The 18010-nt window shown below is 44.7% G+C and overlaps 2 long non-coding RNA genes across 3 annotated transcripts; both read left to right on the plus strand.

Annotated features, from left to right (window-relative positions):
- The first annotated feature begins 8081 nt into the window (after positions 1 to 8081).
- LOC127311248 (uncharacterized) lies at positions 8082 to 12587 on the plus strand. 2 transcript variants are annotated; one of them, XR_011749943.1, is made up of 8 exons: positions 8082 to 8923; positions 8992 to 9069; positions 9158 to 9271; positions 9411 to 9584; positions 9908 to 10339; positions 10431 to 10516; positions 10629 to 10714; positions 10940 to 12587. It is a non-coding gene; the product is annotated as an uncharacterized lncRNA (long non-coding RNA). The 2 variants fall into 2 exon arrangements; XR_007857622.2 differs by having other exon boundaries at positions 10273 to 10339.
- Positions 12588 to 14483: 1896 nt separating this feature from the next.
- LOC139833335 (uncharacterized) lies at positions 14484 to 15143 on the plus strand. Its single transcript, XR_011748895.1, has 3 exons — positions 14484 to 14618; positions 14858 to 14909; positions 15030 to 15143. It is a non-coding gene; the product is annotated as an uncharacterized lncRNA (long non-coding RNA).
- The last annotated feature ends 2867 nt before the right edge of the window (positions 15144 to 18010 follow it).

Here is an 18010-nt window from a genome sequence, read left to right on the forward strand (position 1 = left end):
TAGCCCTATTTTGGGCAAATAAAACTAACAAAAGAAGCCCCTATATGGGCTTTTAAATTTAAACTAAAACCCTCTATTAGGGTTTGGTCGGCGGCGCGGTGGCCGCCGGTGCGCCGCCTAGCCCCTGTGGGTGTCGTCGGCGACGTCGTCGTCGTGGACGACGTCCCCGGGCGGCGAGGCGCTGTTGTGGCTCGACCGCGCCGGGGACTCCGGCCACGGAGACCACATGGCCTCCTCCTACGGCGAGTGGGGGTCCGGAGCCACCCGAGGCTGCGGCGGCGCACGGAGCAGCTCCTCCTCCCTGAGGCGCTGCTGCCTCTCCTGCCAGGCGCGGCGCCTGGCCTCCTGGCGCCGCCGCTGCTCCTCGAGGTGCTCCTCGTCGGCGCGGCGCCTGGCCTCCTCCCGCCGCACCGCCTCCTCCTCCTCCCGTTGCGCCTGGCGGGCCTGGGCGTAGAGCTCCCAGCCCTCCGCCTCCTCGGCCTCCCGCCGGGCTGCCTCCTCCATCTCGGAGGTGCGAATGGCCGCATGGAGGTGCGGCCATTTCGCCTCCTCCTCCGCCGCGAGATCATGAGCGCGGCGCGGAGGTCCGGGTCCTCCTCCGAGGACTCCGGCTTCGGCTCGAGCAGGAGAGGCGGCGGTTGCGGCAATGCCGCACCGCCGCGGGCGGCCTCTCCGATGTGGAGGCCGCCTCGGTTTCTTCCCGCAGCCCGCAGCGCCGGCGGCTGCTGCTCGCTTCGTCGTCGTTGGCGGAAGCGAACCGTCGCTTGGCCATGGCGGCGGTTTCGCTGCGGGGAGTGGAGTGGGGACTGGAGTGGAGGACCAGATCCCCTCCAGTCCCCATTAAATAGACTCCCTGGTCACCGACAGGTGGGCCCCAGGGAGACGAGGCGACCAGCGCCCGGACGCGAGCGGACGGCGCGTGCCATCCGCGGCCACGCAAACCTAGCCCAGATTTGGGCCGGGTTTGCGTCGTTCCGGACGCCGCGGCCGTCCGCTTTTGCGGTGCGTCCCCGCGCTGGGCCGCGTTTTTGTCCGGTTCGACCCAAACGGACGCGCGGGCGCGGTTTGGGTCGCGCGGTTGGAGATGCCCTAACAATAACAAACTTGCAGTTCTTCCATAACCATTTAGTATCTGCATAACCAACAAAATGAAGAAACGGTATGAGAGAAATAACATATCAGTTGAATTTCTTTCAACTTAATATTTAGTTTCACAATATCTCAGTTCAAAGAATGCAGACCTTTGTTTCTAGATTATTTAAACTGCACCAGTAATAGAGTTCCAGCTCTTCCACGACCACTTAGAATCTGCATAATAATCAACAAAACAAAAATGATATAAGTGACATAGAAGTTGAATTGCTTTCAACTTTCAAAGCTTTTAGGGAATCAGGGAGCCAAATCAATTGTCTGCTGCTCCTAGATGGACCCGACAATTGGGATACTTCTCTTGTCTAGAGAAAACAAATTCTGAATTGAACACGGCAATATATCTTAATTGTTATTGTAAAGCATCGTCATATGCAGGAGATGGCATTTAGCTTTACACCATGTTGAAGTTTTATGAAGCATATGTAATTTCTGAATAAGTTCTGGACATACACCTGGAATATACCAAGATATCTCTATTCACAAAAAGCATCGTCATATGCAGGAGATAGCATTTAGCTTTACACCATGTTGACATCCACTCAACTTCGAAGTTAATTCACGAATCCAATGGAACCTGGATGTTTCTGACTCTTTTACTTCACCCAGAACCTTTTTTTTTTTTTTGAACTGACCCAGAACCATTTTAACTTATCAGAAATTGTCAACGTGTCTAATCTACTAGGTAAAAGACATCTCACCAAACAAGACTACAAAAGGCATGAAAAGAAAAAGTACCAATCGGTTGCATCCGACAGTGCGGTTCCTCCACTTTCAGAGTTGGATTTGCAAGTAATGAAAGGGAAATGAACAATCAAATGATTTTTTTGCGGGGTATTCAGAGATGGATCTGAAATTGGCGAAGTTGCAAATACTGAATCTGTGGGGCACTAAGATGGCGCCGGTGGCGGAGATGAACGACCAGGGAAACAGCGGTGGCGGGACACTGCCGTCTAGGAGAATGACGTCGTCAACCAGGGGAAGGGCGGCGATGAAAGGCAGGGCGGCGGCCGCCGGGATGGCCTGACATAGGGAGGAGGCGCGTGGGCCGGCAGTGCAGCAGGGTGTCTCGCGTGATGGGAAGAGGGCAGGCAGCGCTCTGGAGTGTGGACAGAGGCAACACAGCGACGCATGCAAGAGCAGGAGAGATTCATGGCGGTGATGTGGGCAATTGGAGGAGAGAGTCGTGGCGGCGTGCCCATGGGAGAATCGTTGGCTCGTGGAGCCGTGGCGGTTGAGCAGAGGAACCCACGATGCCATCCTTTTTTTAAGGGACTAGTACAAATGCCCGTGCTCAAATTTCATTTCTAAATACACATATATAATTCATAACTCACTATAAAAATTTAAAAATAAATCATAGATATCATAATGTACTACAACGATGGCTGCTAGTGGTGCGGATGCTATTTTTTTGGCAGCGATGTATCCTCATAAGAGCTGGAGAGTATTTATTATGAGGACGAAAGTATTTATCCTCATGTAAACTTCTAAAGGGTATCTTAGAATATTGAAATACACAATGATAATAATGATAGTGTAACCCTGAAAAAAAACAGATAGTGTGAATTTATATACGAGTGGTGTATAGTATATTATTATAAGAGGAGATTACTACAAAGATACAAATGAATTGCCATCGGTCATCTACTCCTTTCGCCCTACCAACCACACATGCATTATCGTAGTGAACAACCCCTTTCTATCCACACCTCGTCTTCGCGCCACCAACATAGGACCCCCACCCCAATCTTGCTCGCCACCCCCTCGTTCCCCCCATTTTATAATTCTTTGGCGCCACCCCATCTCCTTCCTCGAATTCTCCGGCGCGCCACCTAGCTCAAGGACTCGTCAACATGCACCGCATGCCACCGCCCAACCTAGGGACTCGTCGTCATGCACCGCGTGCTATCGTGAGAGTATCAACCTACCAACCATTCACATATTCAATCCATATAATTGGATCTTGTAACATCAATGAATTGGTCTCACCTGCGCCGTGCTACCAGTGCATCCCGCGGATAGCGGCGACCATCAGCATCCCTCCTCCGGCTGCCTGCACAAGGAAGATGCAATTTTTCAGAATTGGGGAGAAGAGGATTGGGGGTTGTGGGCTGGGGCACTGCTCATACCTTGAGAAGCACCTGCGGTGGTCGATGTTTCGGTGCCAACGACGCCGCTGGATGGTTCCATCAGCACGGCTACGACCTCCCGACGCGAGGACCCGGTGGTGAAGGGAGCCTAGGAACGGAGCTGTGAGGCGAGATCGGGGACGCGGAAGACAATGGAGGAGGTGCCACGCGTAGCCTGACCCGCACACTCCACGATGTCGGCCGGCCCATCGACGAGGGATTTTGCAGGAGGTACGTGCCAGAGCAGTGCTGGACAGTGGCGATGTCGGGTTGGCCTGGCCGGAGGTGAGAATAGAGAGCCGGAGCTAAGGCGAGGTCAAGGAGAAGGAGGACGAAGGCGGCGTCTATATTGTCAAGCTGTGTGCGCTAGAGGAGGAATTCTAAAGGGTTGCAATTTTATGAATCAAACCACTTTCATAGGAAAAAAAATCCTATGATTCCAATTCCTACAAAAATCCTACACAATTCTTTTGAATCAAATGAGCTCTTAGCCATTTTAAGCGAGGATCATTTCTCCCGTTGTCTCGTAGGAATCTTGTAGGGTCAGTGAAGAATGAGACGTGATCAGTGAAGAATGAGAAGTGGTTGGGCAAAGTTAGGGCGACTAATATAGTAGTTGCCTTAAACATAGCACTAGGGATTTGCATGGATCACCATGGTTTCCGAATCAGCCTATCAGAACATAAACCTTAAAATGTTAGGCTAGACGCGGGAAATTAGAGAGGGGCCAAGTCACTTGTATTTACAAAGTAATCGAGCTTCCACTAACTTGGTAGTCAAAGAAATGTAACATATAATGACATGAATACATAATGCATCGGGTTTTAAATTCTTTTTCATACTACAATCTTGAGATCACACGAAACACATAGTCACCCTCCATGTATGATGTATCATAGGTGATAGTGAGATGAAAAATGTTGGGTACAGTATATTTTGTAGGGATTTCTATTTTCGTGCCCCCGGGTCGTTAGTTGTACTCAGTTTTCCCCAGCCCCTTAGTTTTTTCTCAGTTTTCCCCAAGCCTATGTCTGAAACCCGCAGAAGGAGCTCAGACGGAAGGATGACGTGTTGCGCCGCGTCGTCTGTGGGGCCGCGTCGTGTGGGGCCGCGTCGCGTGGGGCTGGTAGAAAGGGACCGCGTGGGACAGGACGAGAAGCGTTTGGTTGCACGTGAGCAGGAGCTGGGTTTTGTCTCTCTCGGCCCAAATTGGCATTTTTAAGAGCACCTTTTCCCCTCTTTCTCTCTCTGTCTTTTTAGAAGCTTCTATTTCTGTCTTTCTTCAATATGGCAGCAAATCTAGTAGCAAATGTAGTAGCAAATCTCTGGGGTTATTTATGCCTTTTGGCCCTCGTTTTTTGCCCAATATGGCAGCAAATCTAGTAGCAAATATAGAAGCTAGTATATGATAAATTCACAACAGCATAATCACAAAACTAAGTATAATACATAAACTGCATACAGCAGCCAAAAGCAGGCAATAACGTTGTTAATGTTCACGACAAACTAAGCTGAAAAATATACAAGACGCACGCAATGTATGGACAACAAGAAGATTAGGATGAATGAATTTGTTCTTCATTCCTCCCCATATATTTCTTCCTCCCTCCATTCGTGCATTTCCCCAAGGAAATATTCATTGAACTCCTTCCGTCTGCAGTGTGAGGCCAATACATCCTCCAAACGGTATGGCCTGTGTTCATTTCTCATACCGTAGAGTCCTATTCTATCCACACGTAGTGGCCACTCATCCCAGTCCTTTGTATCATGAGAGTACTCTCTGATATAACCCAAATCCGTGTAGTAGATGCTGCCAGGTCGAAGTGTCGGGTACACTCTGGTGTCGACGGAGATACACCGGATATAATTCACGAAGAAGGCATTACTGCCAATGTTACTGACCGGATGGAGAGAGCGGCTCTGAGTGTCCACACGGTACACCAATGGTTTGCCCGCCAAAGCCTCGCTGACCAACAACACAAGCAGCAGATCACCATCCGACTTCACAAGGTAGAACTTCTGACGTCCAAGTTCTGGAAATGAAATTAGTGTCTCCATCTTGACAGTGCTCGCGCGCTGCTGCAACTGTACATTGGTGCACACTATTCTTCCGATCTCAAAATTGTCCGCAGCTACTGCATACAGTTCACCATTGAACGGGGTAATGCAACGCAGACAATGGTTCTTGATCGAAAATCTTCCTTCTCCCCAATCTTCATTTATATCCTTAGTTGGAGTGCTCTCATCGACCCAACCAATTTCCGGCGGGTAATGTGCGGCAACGAAGACCATAGTCGGGGATTTGATAACAGCGACTGATTTCAGAAAAACAGATGGCATCTGCGCCTCAAACATAGTGTTCGATTTCTTTGTGAGTGGGTTCAGCAGCCGTATCTTGTGCGGCGGGTTCTTCTGGGCAAGCACGATGACACCACGGCAAAAGCCGATGAAGTAGTATCTAAAATATATTGATGAAGATAACATTCAGCACTAAGATGTGTTTAAGATTGAAAATAAAAAGGTAGATATGGAGGAATTTGAACCTTGTATGAACGTCCGATAGATCTATGGTGACGTAGCGTGATGTGCCGAGTTGGAGGAAGGTGAACTCAGCGACGCGTGGAAGGGCGTGGTGTAGCATGATCCATTCGTCCAGGTGCACGTCGGGCTCAGGCAAACCTGAGCGCCAATTTCTACAGACTTGCCTCATAGCAGAGTAGGTGTCGGCGTACTCCTCGTTCGCCAGTAAGCATTGGCCGATCTTGTGAAGTGGTCCATCAGCCGAGAGAGAGGCCCAGTTCACGGAGGCGCCGCGCCTTGATGCGCCGCCCTCGGAGGCGACGCGCTCGGCGGCGACGCGCTCGGCGGCGACGGGCTCGGCGGCGACGGGCTCGGCGGCGACGGGCTCGGAGGCGACGGCCGCCGGCGCATTCTTCTTCTCCATCGCCGGCAGGGTAGCGTGCGTACGGTGGTTGGGGGTTTTTTTGATTTGGAGAAGTTGATGGGACGTGAGAGGGGTGGTTTCGTGCGTGAGCGAGAATGAGACGACTGTGTGCAGAGGGAGGGAGGGAGGGAGGGGCTTACGCGTCCTAAATGCGACCCGCGTCCACTATTTGCACGTCTGCACCGCGACACGCGTCAACAATGGCACGTCTTCCACTTCTGCACCTCAACACGCGTCCTCGGGTCTAACCCTGGAAATTTAGATATACTCAGGTATACCCCCGAGTCATGTACTAGCATTTTTTGTGTGCTCAGTTTTCTCCTTGAGTGCTAATACTGGCTAGTGTAATATACTCAGTTTTACCCTCAAGTGGCTGGTCAACAGAGAGTGAACAAATGGGATTAACTAGTTAAATTAGTTATTTAATGTGCAAAAAATTCCGAAAAAGAGTGGCACTTACTCATGGAGTCTTTACCACAAATTGCCACTTCACAAATCATAGGTAAATCATAGATAAATCAAGTTTCACCACAAATTGCCACTTCTCAAATCACCTAGTAGCTATGAAGGTGCATGGTTTTCCATAATAAGCCCTACCCAAAACAGCTTTCCCCAAAACATACTTTGTCTGAATGAGGCCATAATTTTCACACTCATGTAGATTTGTATTGCAAATAGTTTGAGGTAGGCCAAGATGGGTTTCATTGTACAAAACACGTATTTTTCATTTTTTAAATCTCATATTTGAATCCCTTAGTCTGTTTACTACTCACTTGCCCTTGGTTTCTTGATACTACTCAGTTTTGCCCTCTCCCTTCACAAACTCTCACAGACGCCCAACATTGCCCTGATTGGTCTAGCCCATGTCACGCGGATCGTGCCCGCCGACCGTTGATCGTATGATCTAACGGGCAGGATAACCCCTATCTCTCTCTCTGGTCGGGGCCACCACCCTCTCTCTCTCTCTGTCGTCGGTTAGCTTCACGCAAAAGTTTGGTTTTCTGCATTATTTTTCACGAGCTAAATTATAAACTCTTTTTAGGCATTACTTTTCACGCAAAAAACGATAAATCATCACCGATTTTGTTGTAGCCATTACTTTTCACGCAAAAAATGATACACCATCACCCATTTCTTGTAGCCATTACTTTTCACACAAAAAACGATAAACCATCACCGATTTTGTTGTAGCCATTACTTTGCACGCAAAAAATGATACACCATCACCCATTTCTTGTAGCCATTACTTTTCACGCAAAAAATGATAAACCATCAACGATTTGTTGTAGCCATTACGGTAAATGATAAACTATCACGAATTACCATTTCTTTTAGGCATTACTTTTCACGGTAAAATGATAAACTATATCACGAAGTTCCATTTCCGTCAAGATATTCCGCATTACTTTTTTGTTGAGATATATACCCCCACAACGGTCGTCTCCTCCTTAATTTATTGTGTAAACCCCCACAACGGTCATCTCCTCCTTAATTTATTGTGTAAACCCCCACCAACATTCACCTCCTCCTTATTTTATTGTGTAAACCCCTACAACGGTCATCTCTCCCTTATAAACACCCACACGGCCATCCCTTGTGTCAATAGGTTCTGCCTCTCTCTTCTTCGGTCACATACACTTGATCATCCATTGCCATGGCTTCCACGTCTCGGACGCGGACCGGAAGGGGAAGGGGAAGGGGAAGGGGAAGGGGCGGCCGGGGTGGTGGATCATCATCATTGTCACCACCACCGTCGTCAACACTGCCATTGAACATAGAGGAGTTCTTCATCGTCATCTACGAAGACCCTTTGGTCAAGAAGGTACGTACGCGTTCACACATATATGATGCATTTCTTCTATAAATGTCCCTAGACTACCCGGGCATGCAAGGGCTCTGAGAGGGGCAAATCGATCAGCACCGCTCGTTCTACCTGCGCCAGTAAGTTTGCTTCCCCGCTTTTCATCTCAGCTGTTCAATACGGTAATTTTTCTTTCACCAGTTGCTTCAGGTTCTTGGTGTATGACAACTGGGCCAGAGCGCGTGCGGGACCTTCGGGCAGAGATAGCGGACGCAGCTCGTTCCCGTCGATCTTCTCCTATCTATGTGATGCACCGGTGAAAACCTAGCATCGTGGGGCGCCCCAATCCCCCGTCTCGTCTCCTCTCCAATCCCCTCGCCTCACGCCGCGCCTCCAATCCCCCGCGTCGTCCCCTCCCCAATCGCCGCCTCGCCTCCTCCCCGAATCCGCGCCTACTCTCCTCCTCCCCCAACCTAATGGCGGCAGCAGGTCGGCGAACGTGGTCAGTGGATGGAGGAGGATCTTGTGGAGGCGAGCAGCCGCATATTGGCTTTTTTTCGCGGCCGTGGCGGCACACATGGAGGAACAATGCCCGCTCCTCGTCCTTGCCGCATAGGAGGTTGGGGAGGACCAGGAGAAGGCACGCGGGGCTGGGCTGGCCTGGTTCGTCGCGGGCGCGGGGAGACCGGCGGCGGCCAGGGCCCGTCAACGAGCGCCTCCACAGGAGGAAAAGAAGAAGAGGAGGTGGCGCTGCCGCCACGATCGACCACGAGCCACCACCGCCGTCGGGCCTCTCCCCCTCAACCCACCCATCGCCGGAGGTGGAGGAGCGGCAAGGGGTGGCGCTGGGACGGAGGAGGAGGAGCACGGATTTGGCGCCGACGAGCTTCTCCACGAGTAAGGCCGTCGTCTTCCTCTCAATGCATCTTCCCTCTCCCTCTCTCACTTTCTCTCTTTGTCCACAGATCGGTCCATGCGTGAGATGGCGAGGGCGTATGTGTGATGGCGCTGCTCTGTGAGATCCATGGACGTGAGATGCGAAGGTGAGCTCTATCTCGTTTTGTTGCCATGGGATCTGCTGACCCGTAAAGACGTCTGTGGAAGGTGAGGCCTGAGCTCCTTTTTTGGTAGGAGGCCAGAGGATTTCCATGGCTAGGAAGCTGGATAAAATCCCCAAGCTGAACTCCCCGGTTCTTTGATTTGATTTCATTTGAGAAGTGGAGCAGCACCACTCACCATTCCCAGGTCATCTCGCCCCCAAACTATCCTTATTTCAACACTCGTTGATTTGTTTTGCTGAAAATATCAGTGCTCTTTGATGTGATGAGTAGCTTCGTATTCAGCTATGCCTATTTTAATTTGGTTATTTTGTATTTATTGACAGACATGCCAAAGAGAAACATGCGACCAAATGAGGCCACCCTGGCTGCAGGTGGTTGGATGATGGCAACGTTCGCATAGCGCGTGCCGAGCAACGGTAGTGAGCGTGCGTCGAGCGATGGTTGCGGCTGGCCACATATGCTGCGGGGCGTATGTGTGATGGCGTATGTGTTATATGGTAAGTTTATTTTATGAGTTCAGTGCATATGTGGTCATCTGGTCCATTCCACTAGCCATTTGGTACTTTTCTGAAGATACTTGGCATTCTTTATTCCCCATGCTTTCTCGATTATTCGATGCGCTTGGGCATCCTCACAACAGTCATAATTTGCACATTATATATGCTCACAACAGTCATTCAAGCCAGCAAAAACCAACTGGATTACATGTATGAATATATTCTTTTATTTTCCCTAACCGCGATCAGTGACTATTTCTGTAGCCATAGCTCATGATGTGTTAACATGTGACATTTAAACTAATCTTTTTATGTTAGTGAAGTTTACTGCAAGTTTTACACCTCCTAGCTGGCAACAGTTCAAGCTGCAGTCGTGAAGAAAGTGTCAAAATGGTTTGCCAATCCATACGCAATTATGTTTCAAAGAAAGCTGTTAGGGAAGTATATTGTTTGGTCTTGTTTTCTAGCAAGACGGTCTTACTGCAATTATTCATTTTATATCTTGTGTTATTTGTTATTGTGTGTGCCTTTCCGAAGTAAAGGAAACAGTTGTGACAGTGCCATGTTCTACTACTGTTGCTTACATTTTATATTGACGTATTCATAGTAGGAAAACTTTCTGACCCCCTCCCTACACGATGTTGTCTCTCTCATTTCTTCTCATAAATTAATTTTTATTTGCATCTAGGGTTTCAATGTCCAGAAGATTCTTACACGGTCGCCATTGGCGTTCATGGTGCTCATGGATGGTGCAAGTATGCCCGTCCTTGACACCTTTTTTCCCTTTTATTTTCCCATATGATATGTCATTGAATTAATTCCATCCGACATTTGGTGTCACTGTAGCCCTGCTCCTTGCCATGCCTAGGAGAGGGTGTTGACAAGTTGAGCCCTCAATTGTTGGATGTTACTACCAAAATTGATCCATGCAGGTAGAGCTCCTTTTTCCCTTCTTTGCTTCCCTCCATTCTTCCCCAAATTGTATTTAGATTTGTTGTATTGGTGTATGTTTTGATTAATATCTGTTGTTTTTGAATTATACAGAGCACCACCTGCAGGTGTTTTCTTATATAATGACCCACAAGTACTTCTTAGGCAGTATGATCTATGAGCTGGATGGAAAATCTGATGTAAGAATACTATCAATTCGCATACCTAATTATTTCCATGCATACTGCACTTTTTACCCCTAAATGTCTGACTGGTATTGAGAGGAATGGATAAGTAGTGGAGGGCCGATATGGGTGTTCTTGTTTAAATTTATCTTCAGTTCTTCAAATCTATTGTTATATTTTCCTCTAAAACTGATTAGATGTGTTTGGTCTAACTATTATGAAATTGCTTCCACGTAGCAGATCTGTTGAGAAGTTGTGATATTTCCAAGATGAGTGAAGACTTGGATAAACGGGATGTTTTAATTCTTTTTACTGAGAGAGATAGAGGCTAAGAATAGCACTGTTGCATATATTATTGTTTATATTCTGGTCTAAGAATAGCACATCTTCATTAACAATTCTCCATCTGCACATCTTCACTAAGCCATTTTGCCGCTGAAGCTCAGCTAGACCAACATGTATCTTCAGTCAGGTGCCCAAATCAATAGCTGCATTTTTTTATTTGCTAAATTTGGCGTCCTTTAATATCTGAATGTACATGATCACTTTGGATTCTTGTCATTTTGGTTGTACCAACGAAAATTTTGGTTTAAAGATGATGAGTTTCAGAATGTGGTTAGTTCGGAGTATTGTGCCACTGTTATTTTCTCTCTTTGTAGTTGAATAATTAGCAGGACTCCATAGACCCCTTCTTAGCTCTATATGCATTATTGTTCTTTAGTTTTAGCTGTGTTGATTACACCATTTTTGTTTTCTGTCCCATTGCAGCTAAATGATTAGCAAGACCGTTTGGACTGAATAATGTTCCACGTGAGAGAAATAGCATGCTGATATTATCCTGAAATAATAGCATAGGGAGGGGACGAGTGCTATGTGTGTGTTCAATTTTCATGACTATGAAACTCCGCTCATCCTTTCTTTGATTCTGCACTTTGATACTTGGTTTCTTTGATTCTGCACTTCGATAATTGGTTTCTTGATTTAAACTCAGTATGTTTTAAGCTATGCTTCCTCTGCTCATTACTTCTGATACTTGGATACTTTGATTCTGCACTTTGATGCTTGGTTTCTTTGATTCATCCTTGCATAGAATTGCCTTTATGGAGCTATTGGCTATTCGGTTCATTTGGCCTATTTGAATCATTTTCCCAGTTTTTTTCTCTTTTATTTCGGAGCAGCCAATTGACTAAAATAGCGCGTTACTTTGAGTTGACTGAAATCAATGACAATTTGAGACATCAAGAATAATTTCAAAATCAAGCTAGGTCCAAGGATGGACAATTTCATAGCTGATGGTTTAATTGTACAAATTGGTGTTTCTCCATGGATTTTTCTTGTTCATACTTCTGTACATTGTTAATTGGCGGTCGGTGTAGAATTACTGATGCAAAAGGAGAGAATCATTTGATTTTAGTGGCCGATACGGAATTACAGGAATAAAACGGCATATCTAAATGCAGATTTTCCAGTGTCTTCATCTAGACCCTGTGTCTTTATAGTGTACCTTTAATTCAATATAATGCTAGAGAACTTTAAGGCCCGCACATTCAAATGGGACTCTAGAAAATAGCCCAGAATCTTAAAGTTAGTCTACTCAACCGTTATTGCTGAGCAAAGAATGTACAATAGCTTAAACGATCTCACTACAAAAAACTGAAGTGACCTACGACATACGCTTCCTATAACTGTTCTTATTTTGCAATTACACTATATCTGGTATTTGATCAGCACCATGCCAGTGATTTAAATCCTTTTCATATGCACGGTAGGTCATATAGCTCAGTTATAATTTTTTGCAGATTTTTTTGTCATTTTATTTTTCTATATATATATATTCATCGTAAGATAGCAAAGAGAAATATCAGCTCAAAATAGATTTATTGTTTTGATGTGCTGATGGTAGATTTTGTTTTACAGCTGCAGTACATGCCGTAGAACAATAATGGATATGGTGAGTTACTGCAGCATTGAGTCAGAGGTGATTGAGAGGTGTTTGAGTGGTCTCTGATAGTATAAACATTAGTTACTAACCTATCAAAAAATACGCCAATACTTGTTTATGCCCTGATATTGGTGATTGAGAGGTGACTGCAGCCGATGAAAATTTATGATTACAGTCTTGTCTAGCTTTTATCTCTCGCTTTTCTCTAACAAAAATTCTTAGAAAAGTTTATTTACTCTCTAGGTACTACTCACTGCCTCGATCAACGTGCCATCCTTACTACATCGTCGGGTCAACGAAATAGGCCCACTGCCTTAACGCCTCTTGTTGTTCCCTATGGGTTCTATGCTATGCTGTCAAGCTGTGGTGCCGCGCTTCCAGCATGCCACTGAACTATGCTCCTTCGTATGGTATGTAGATCATGTGCTAGCTACCTACATGCTTATGTCAGTGCTTTTCTATGTAACTGTAAGCACATGCTGATCAAGAAACAAGCTTTTGTAAGTAGATCCTGCCTCCTCACAGAGGGAAAACCTATGATCATGTAAGACCAAACTATGGGCTAGAACTTATTTGCTCCTATGCAAGTTACAAACTATTGAACTCTGTCTGCTTTTGGACATGCCATGAGCTGCTTCCCAAACACACATGTTTCTACAGACGTGCTTTGTAGAGTAAGTGCAATAGGTGAAAGCTAGAGGATGTTCCTGTACCATCAGTTCATAGGATGTTTTTTTGTTACATTTATCTGCGTTCAACGATGGTTATTATGGACGCTGCGCCAGCCATTCAGATTGATGTTTGTTGTCTAGAAGCTCATATGGGTAATAATAGTAGTATTAGATTGATGCATACGAATTCCACCTGTTATATTATGGAATATACCTATGGTGATGTATTAAAATAACACACTTCTTAATCGATTAAAACTTATAGTTATAGTATTATCTCAGCTTTTGCCTCTGCATCAGACCGAGTCATAGGACAGTGCCGTTGAACATTAGGTAAATTTTCATGAGGATTGCTCTTATTTCCATTATTGTCTTGGAACTTCATATTGTGGTCCTCACTTTTTCATTGGTCTGGAGACCAAAATTATTTCCCCGTAGTCATTTATTCTTTGCCTCTTCTCAAGAAAATAAACTCTTTAATAGATTACCAACTTATGGTTACAGTTCCGTCTCGCTTTGCCTGTGCGCCGGGGCGCACCGGGTCATCTACTTCTTATTTTAGTTTATAGTTTTTTATGCTTCATTTTCCTCGGTGATGTGCAAGAAATTTAATTTATGCCAGAAGTTGTATATGAGTCCCTGCACATCCATTCTCATTAAGAAAATAATATTTACACTCTACTATGTATGCATGAGCTACTATTATAGTTTTCTTTCGGAGCGTCGAGAGCGGATGGATAAGAAGGTGTTCAGTACATGGGATTGGAGAAATAAGAAGAGATGTAATATTCCTACAGGTAAATGTGCGACCTAATTATAATTTCAGCCGCGAGGTAATTGATGTTGTCTTTGCTCATTTGTCTATCAGATATTTAGTTTGCTTCTTGTTTTCCAGATTTAGCATGCATCCTTTATATTCGGAAGATATGCATATATTCTTTATTCTCAAGTGACACGGTGGTAGCTGAATTTAAATTTTAAATAAAAGTAAAAATTAGTTCAGCTCCCATAGTCCCATGTTTAAGTTCTGCAAAAGCATTTGCAACGGGTGCATCGTAGCTAAACTGATTTTTTTTTTGTGAGAACCAATTCATTTTTCAGTTTTTGTTTAAGAAGTAATGAAGGATATGTCATATGTATTGTTGCTAAAATTTATTCTATGGTGTATGTAGCTGATGTCCGTTGCATCGGAGCGAGAGAGGACAACAAAAATTTGTTGGGTGTTTGCCCAGGATGATTTTTTCATTGCATTGGAGGGATAGGACAACAATAGTAAGAGAGCAAGACTTGCTGGATGTTTGCCTGGGTAATTTTTTCCACCTCATATTTTCAAGCATGTCTATGTAGATTTAAAGATGAGACCTTCAGAGGTGACTTTCGAGATACTATGCATGGTTTTATCTTTTATGTACTGACTTGCAATAATTAATTTTTCCATGAGTATTCCTGTTCATATGAATTTCCAAAGTCGTACCTTTGCTGCAGCGCAACCTCTTGCGCCTCCTCCTCGTCAACAATTGTTTCAGATTTTCTTCTCCTACGCAGGGTGTGAGTGGAGGAGGGTGTGCACTGATGCCTCCCTTTCCTTGGGTGTGAGGTGATTCTTAATTTCTTTTCCCCTGATTTCGCTTAATATTTTATCTCCAGTATTTAGATAATTTCTGCAGTGATTGAACTACACATGCTTACTTGTTTTGTGCTCATGAATCGTCTGCAGGAAGCGTGTACATTCACAAGGAAAAGATGTGTGAAATGGGCGTAAATGACTGGTTGATATGTGATCACGCAATGGTGGTGATGGGTCTGAGCGCCAAGACGCCCGACTAGAGGTTGGTTATCTCATCTCTGGATAATTGCGAAAAAATCGTTCCTAAGGTTTATATTTACTTAATTTCTGCATTTATTGAACGATATATGCATTTTTGATATATGCTCATGGAGAGGTTGACGATGCTTGTGGGTAGATTTATAAATAACAATAGAAAAGGCAAAATATGGTTTTATTTTAGTTAACCTATGACTCATGATGGATGGCTTAGTCGGTTCATCGATAATGCTTTGAGGTTGAACTGCCTTGATGCGCTGAATATTGCAGGACAGCATAGTGAATGAATAAGATATATGATGGAATTGCTGGGGTAAATGAAGTTGTAAACGCCCTAATCATTTTACGCTATCATTTATGAGTGTATTATTTTTTGTTGCAGGTGTTACCTTCTCAAGAAAGGGCAGAAAAGAAAAAACGATGCTAGATAGCTATTTGGAAATGCAAGGTTAGTATCGTCTCGCTAAACACGATATTCTTTGTGTTATGTGACAAAATTAAGAATTTTTTGTTTATGTACATTAGGCACGTCAGATGAAGGAGAAGGGATTGAGGACATGTAGATATGATGTTTCTTAAGTTTCATAATGAAGGAGAAGGGCTCCCCGATGCAAGGTAATCCTCTCTCATAAAGCTTGGAGGATTCATTTCCTTTTTGTTTTCCAGATCATTGTGAGCTGTACTGTAATATGATCATTGTGAGTTGTACTCTAATAATGTTGTTGGTCTATGTGCAATATTAATTTTCCATCTTAGATGTTACCAGGGACTGATTTTCTATTTGGGTAGAGTTCATCTTTACTGGGGTTTGTTGTTTTATTTCCATAGATAGGCTGATCCTAATGTAAACTGGACTGTGCATATGATCTGGCCATGATGGTGCTGCAAAGAATTGATGCTTTCTATATACGCTTGTGCTTCACAGATTCTAGACAGTCTTATGAATTTGCAAATAGAATGACAACCGAGCTCAGAGGATGGATTCGAGCTAGGGACCTTGCTTATTTTGTTTTCATTGTGTTCGCTTACCAAATTAAACAACTTCCCTTGATTCTTGCAGGTTCATTGTGAGGATGTGATGCTTAACAAATGATATCCGTATTTAGGTCTGAAACTTTTGTCTACAACTACAACATTGGCACACGTGGCGGCTGCAGGACCTCCCGGCCGCTGGAGGTGGATGGACATGGCAGCGGTGGCCGCAGCAAGCTCCAGCTGACGGCGGCGGCTGGACACGGCAGCGGTGGCTGCAGGGTCTCCTGTGTGCGACCTCACCAGGTCGTTGTTGCGGATCCCCTCTCCCCCTTGACCTGAACACTGATGGCTGGATGAGGCATAGAAGAGCGGGAGGGGCGCACCTAGGCAGAAGGAGGAAGGGTGGCTGAGCGGAGCAGTGCTTGTTGAGGTGATTGTTGCTGCATATTAGTTGCTTATGTGGTGTTTTGCAGTAGCATATTGTCAGATTTCTGAAAAGTCATGCCTGCGATATTATTTGTTTTTCCTAGAGTCAATCACCACTGATGCAGCCAGGGTTTCAAATGTCAAGTGGTTTTGTGACTACTATGTTCTTGTTATGGATGTGCTCTCTTGCAACAGAAAATTGTGGATCAAAACTGTTATGATGCTTCCTAATCAAATGGTATGCTGAAGAACTGTTATGATGCATGCGGAAGTATGCCTTGATTGCTTTTCGTGAATCCATTGTATGGATTGCAAAGTAAGTTTTAATGTCATTTTGGTATCAAATGTTGAGGTTATTTAAGGTATTCAGCACAAAAAGAAGTTACTTCTATGATGTTAGACCAGGGAAATTTATGGTTTCTTTCAGTTTGGTCATTGTTGCCTTGCAAAATTCACAATGGATTATGCGAACGGATCATATCATAAGTTCATGACAGCTGCATTTACTTCCAAGTTCATGCATGCACTACTGTATTTTTTCTCCGTTTAGCTGGATCAAATTTGATGCACTTCATTTTCAGAGTTTCAGATTGTTTTTCGATATGCTTCCCCAAATAGGAATTATGCTTACAATGATGGACTCTGTGAGCTGTTGTTATTTATACAGGTTATTTACAGGGTTTTGTTTCCAGTTAAGGAATAAGCGGTGGGTGGTAGTGTCAGTTAGGGAACCATGCCGCCATTCCGAGACATGCTACAAGACTGGCAGAAAGTGCAGGAAAAGGCATGCACTTCTTTGTTCCAATAAAGGTTGGATAAATTTTGAGCAGTCTGTCCAATTCCAGTTTTCTTGAGATATCCAGCAGTACTTGCTTTATACTATGAGCAGAGAGAAAATTATGTATACATGTAAAAATATCGGTTTGCTGCAAATGGTAATTTCAGCAGAGGGCGAGAATGGCGATGGCATGCTTTTGTGTGAGGTGAGATCTGAATTGACTCTGACTGATGCAAAATTCAAGTCTGATAATGGATCTACATTATTGTTTAGGTGCAGAGAAGTGCCACAGTCGAGAAATCAGAGAAGAATATATCACAGAACTATGCAAAATTCAAGTCTGATAATGGATCTACATTATTGTTTAGGGATTAAATCTCGTGTACTCTGCTATATTTGTGCTACCAAAGAACTCTGGTGCATTGACTTATGTACAAATCTGCAGGTACATCTCTGAAAACAGGATAGACAATTATTCCTGTACGACTGCTTTGTTGACTCCTGTGTACCCTTCGACTGTTTATTTGATTTAGGAGTCAGAAGGCTCCAAGTCAAACCATAGTATTGTTAGGATCAGTTTGAACATACACATAACAAGAGGTCTAAGTAGTGCCTGTATTCCAGTAGCATGTTTATTCAGATTCTACAGAAAAAACCAGAGATCAAAGTTTATACAGAGATGTGTGTGCCTAAT

Source organism: Lolium perenne, chromosome 7, assembly GCF_019359855.2.
Source record: "Lolium perenne isolate Kyuss_39 chromosome 7, Kyuss_2.0, whole genome shotgun sequence".
NCBI classification, from domain to species: Eukaryota; Viridiplantae; Streptophyta; class Magnoliopsida; order Poales; family Poaceae; genus Lolium; species Lolium perenne.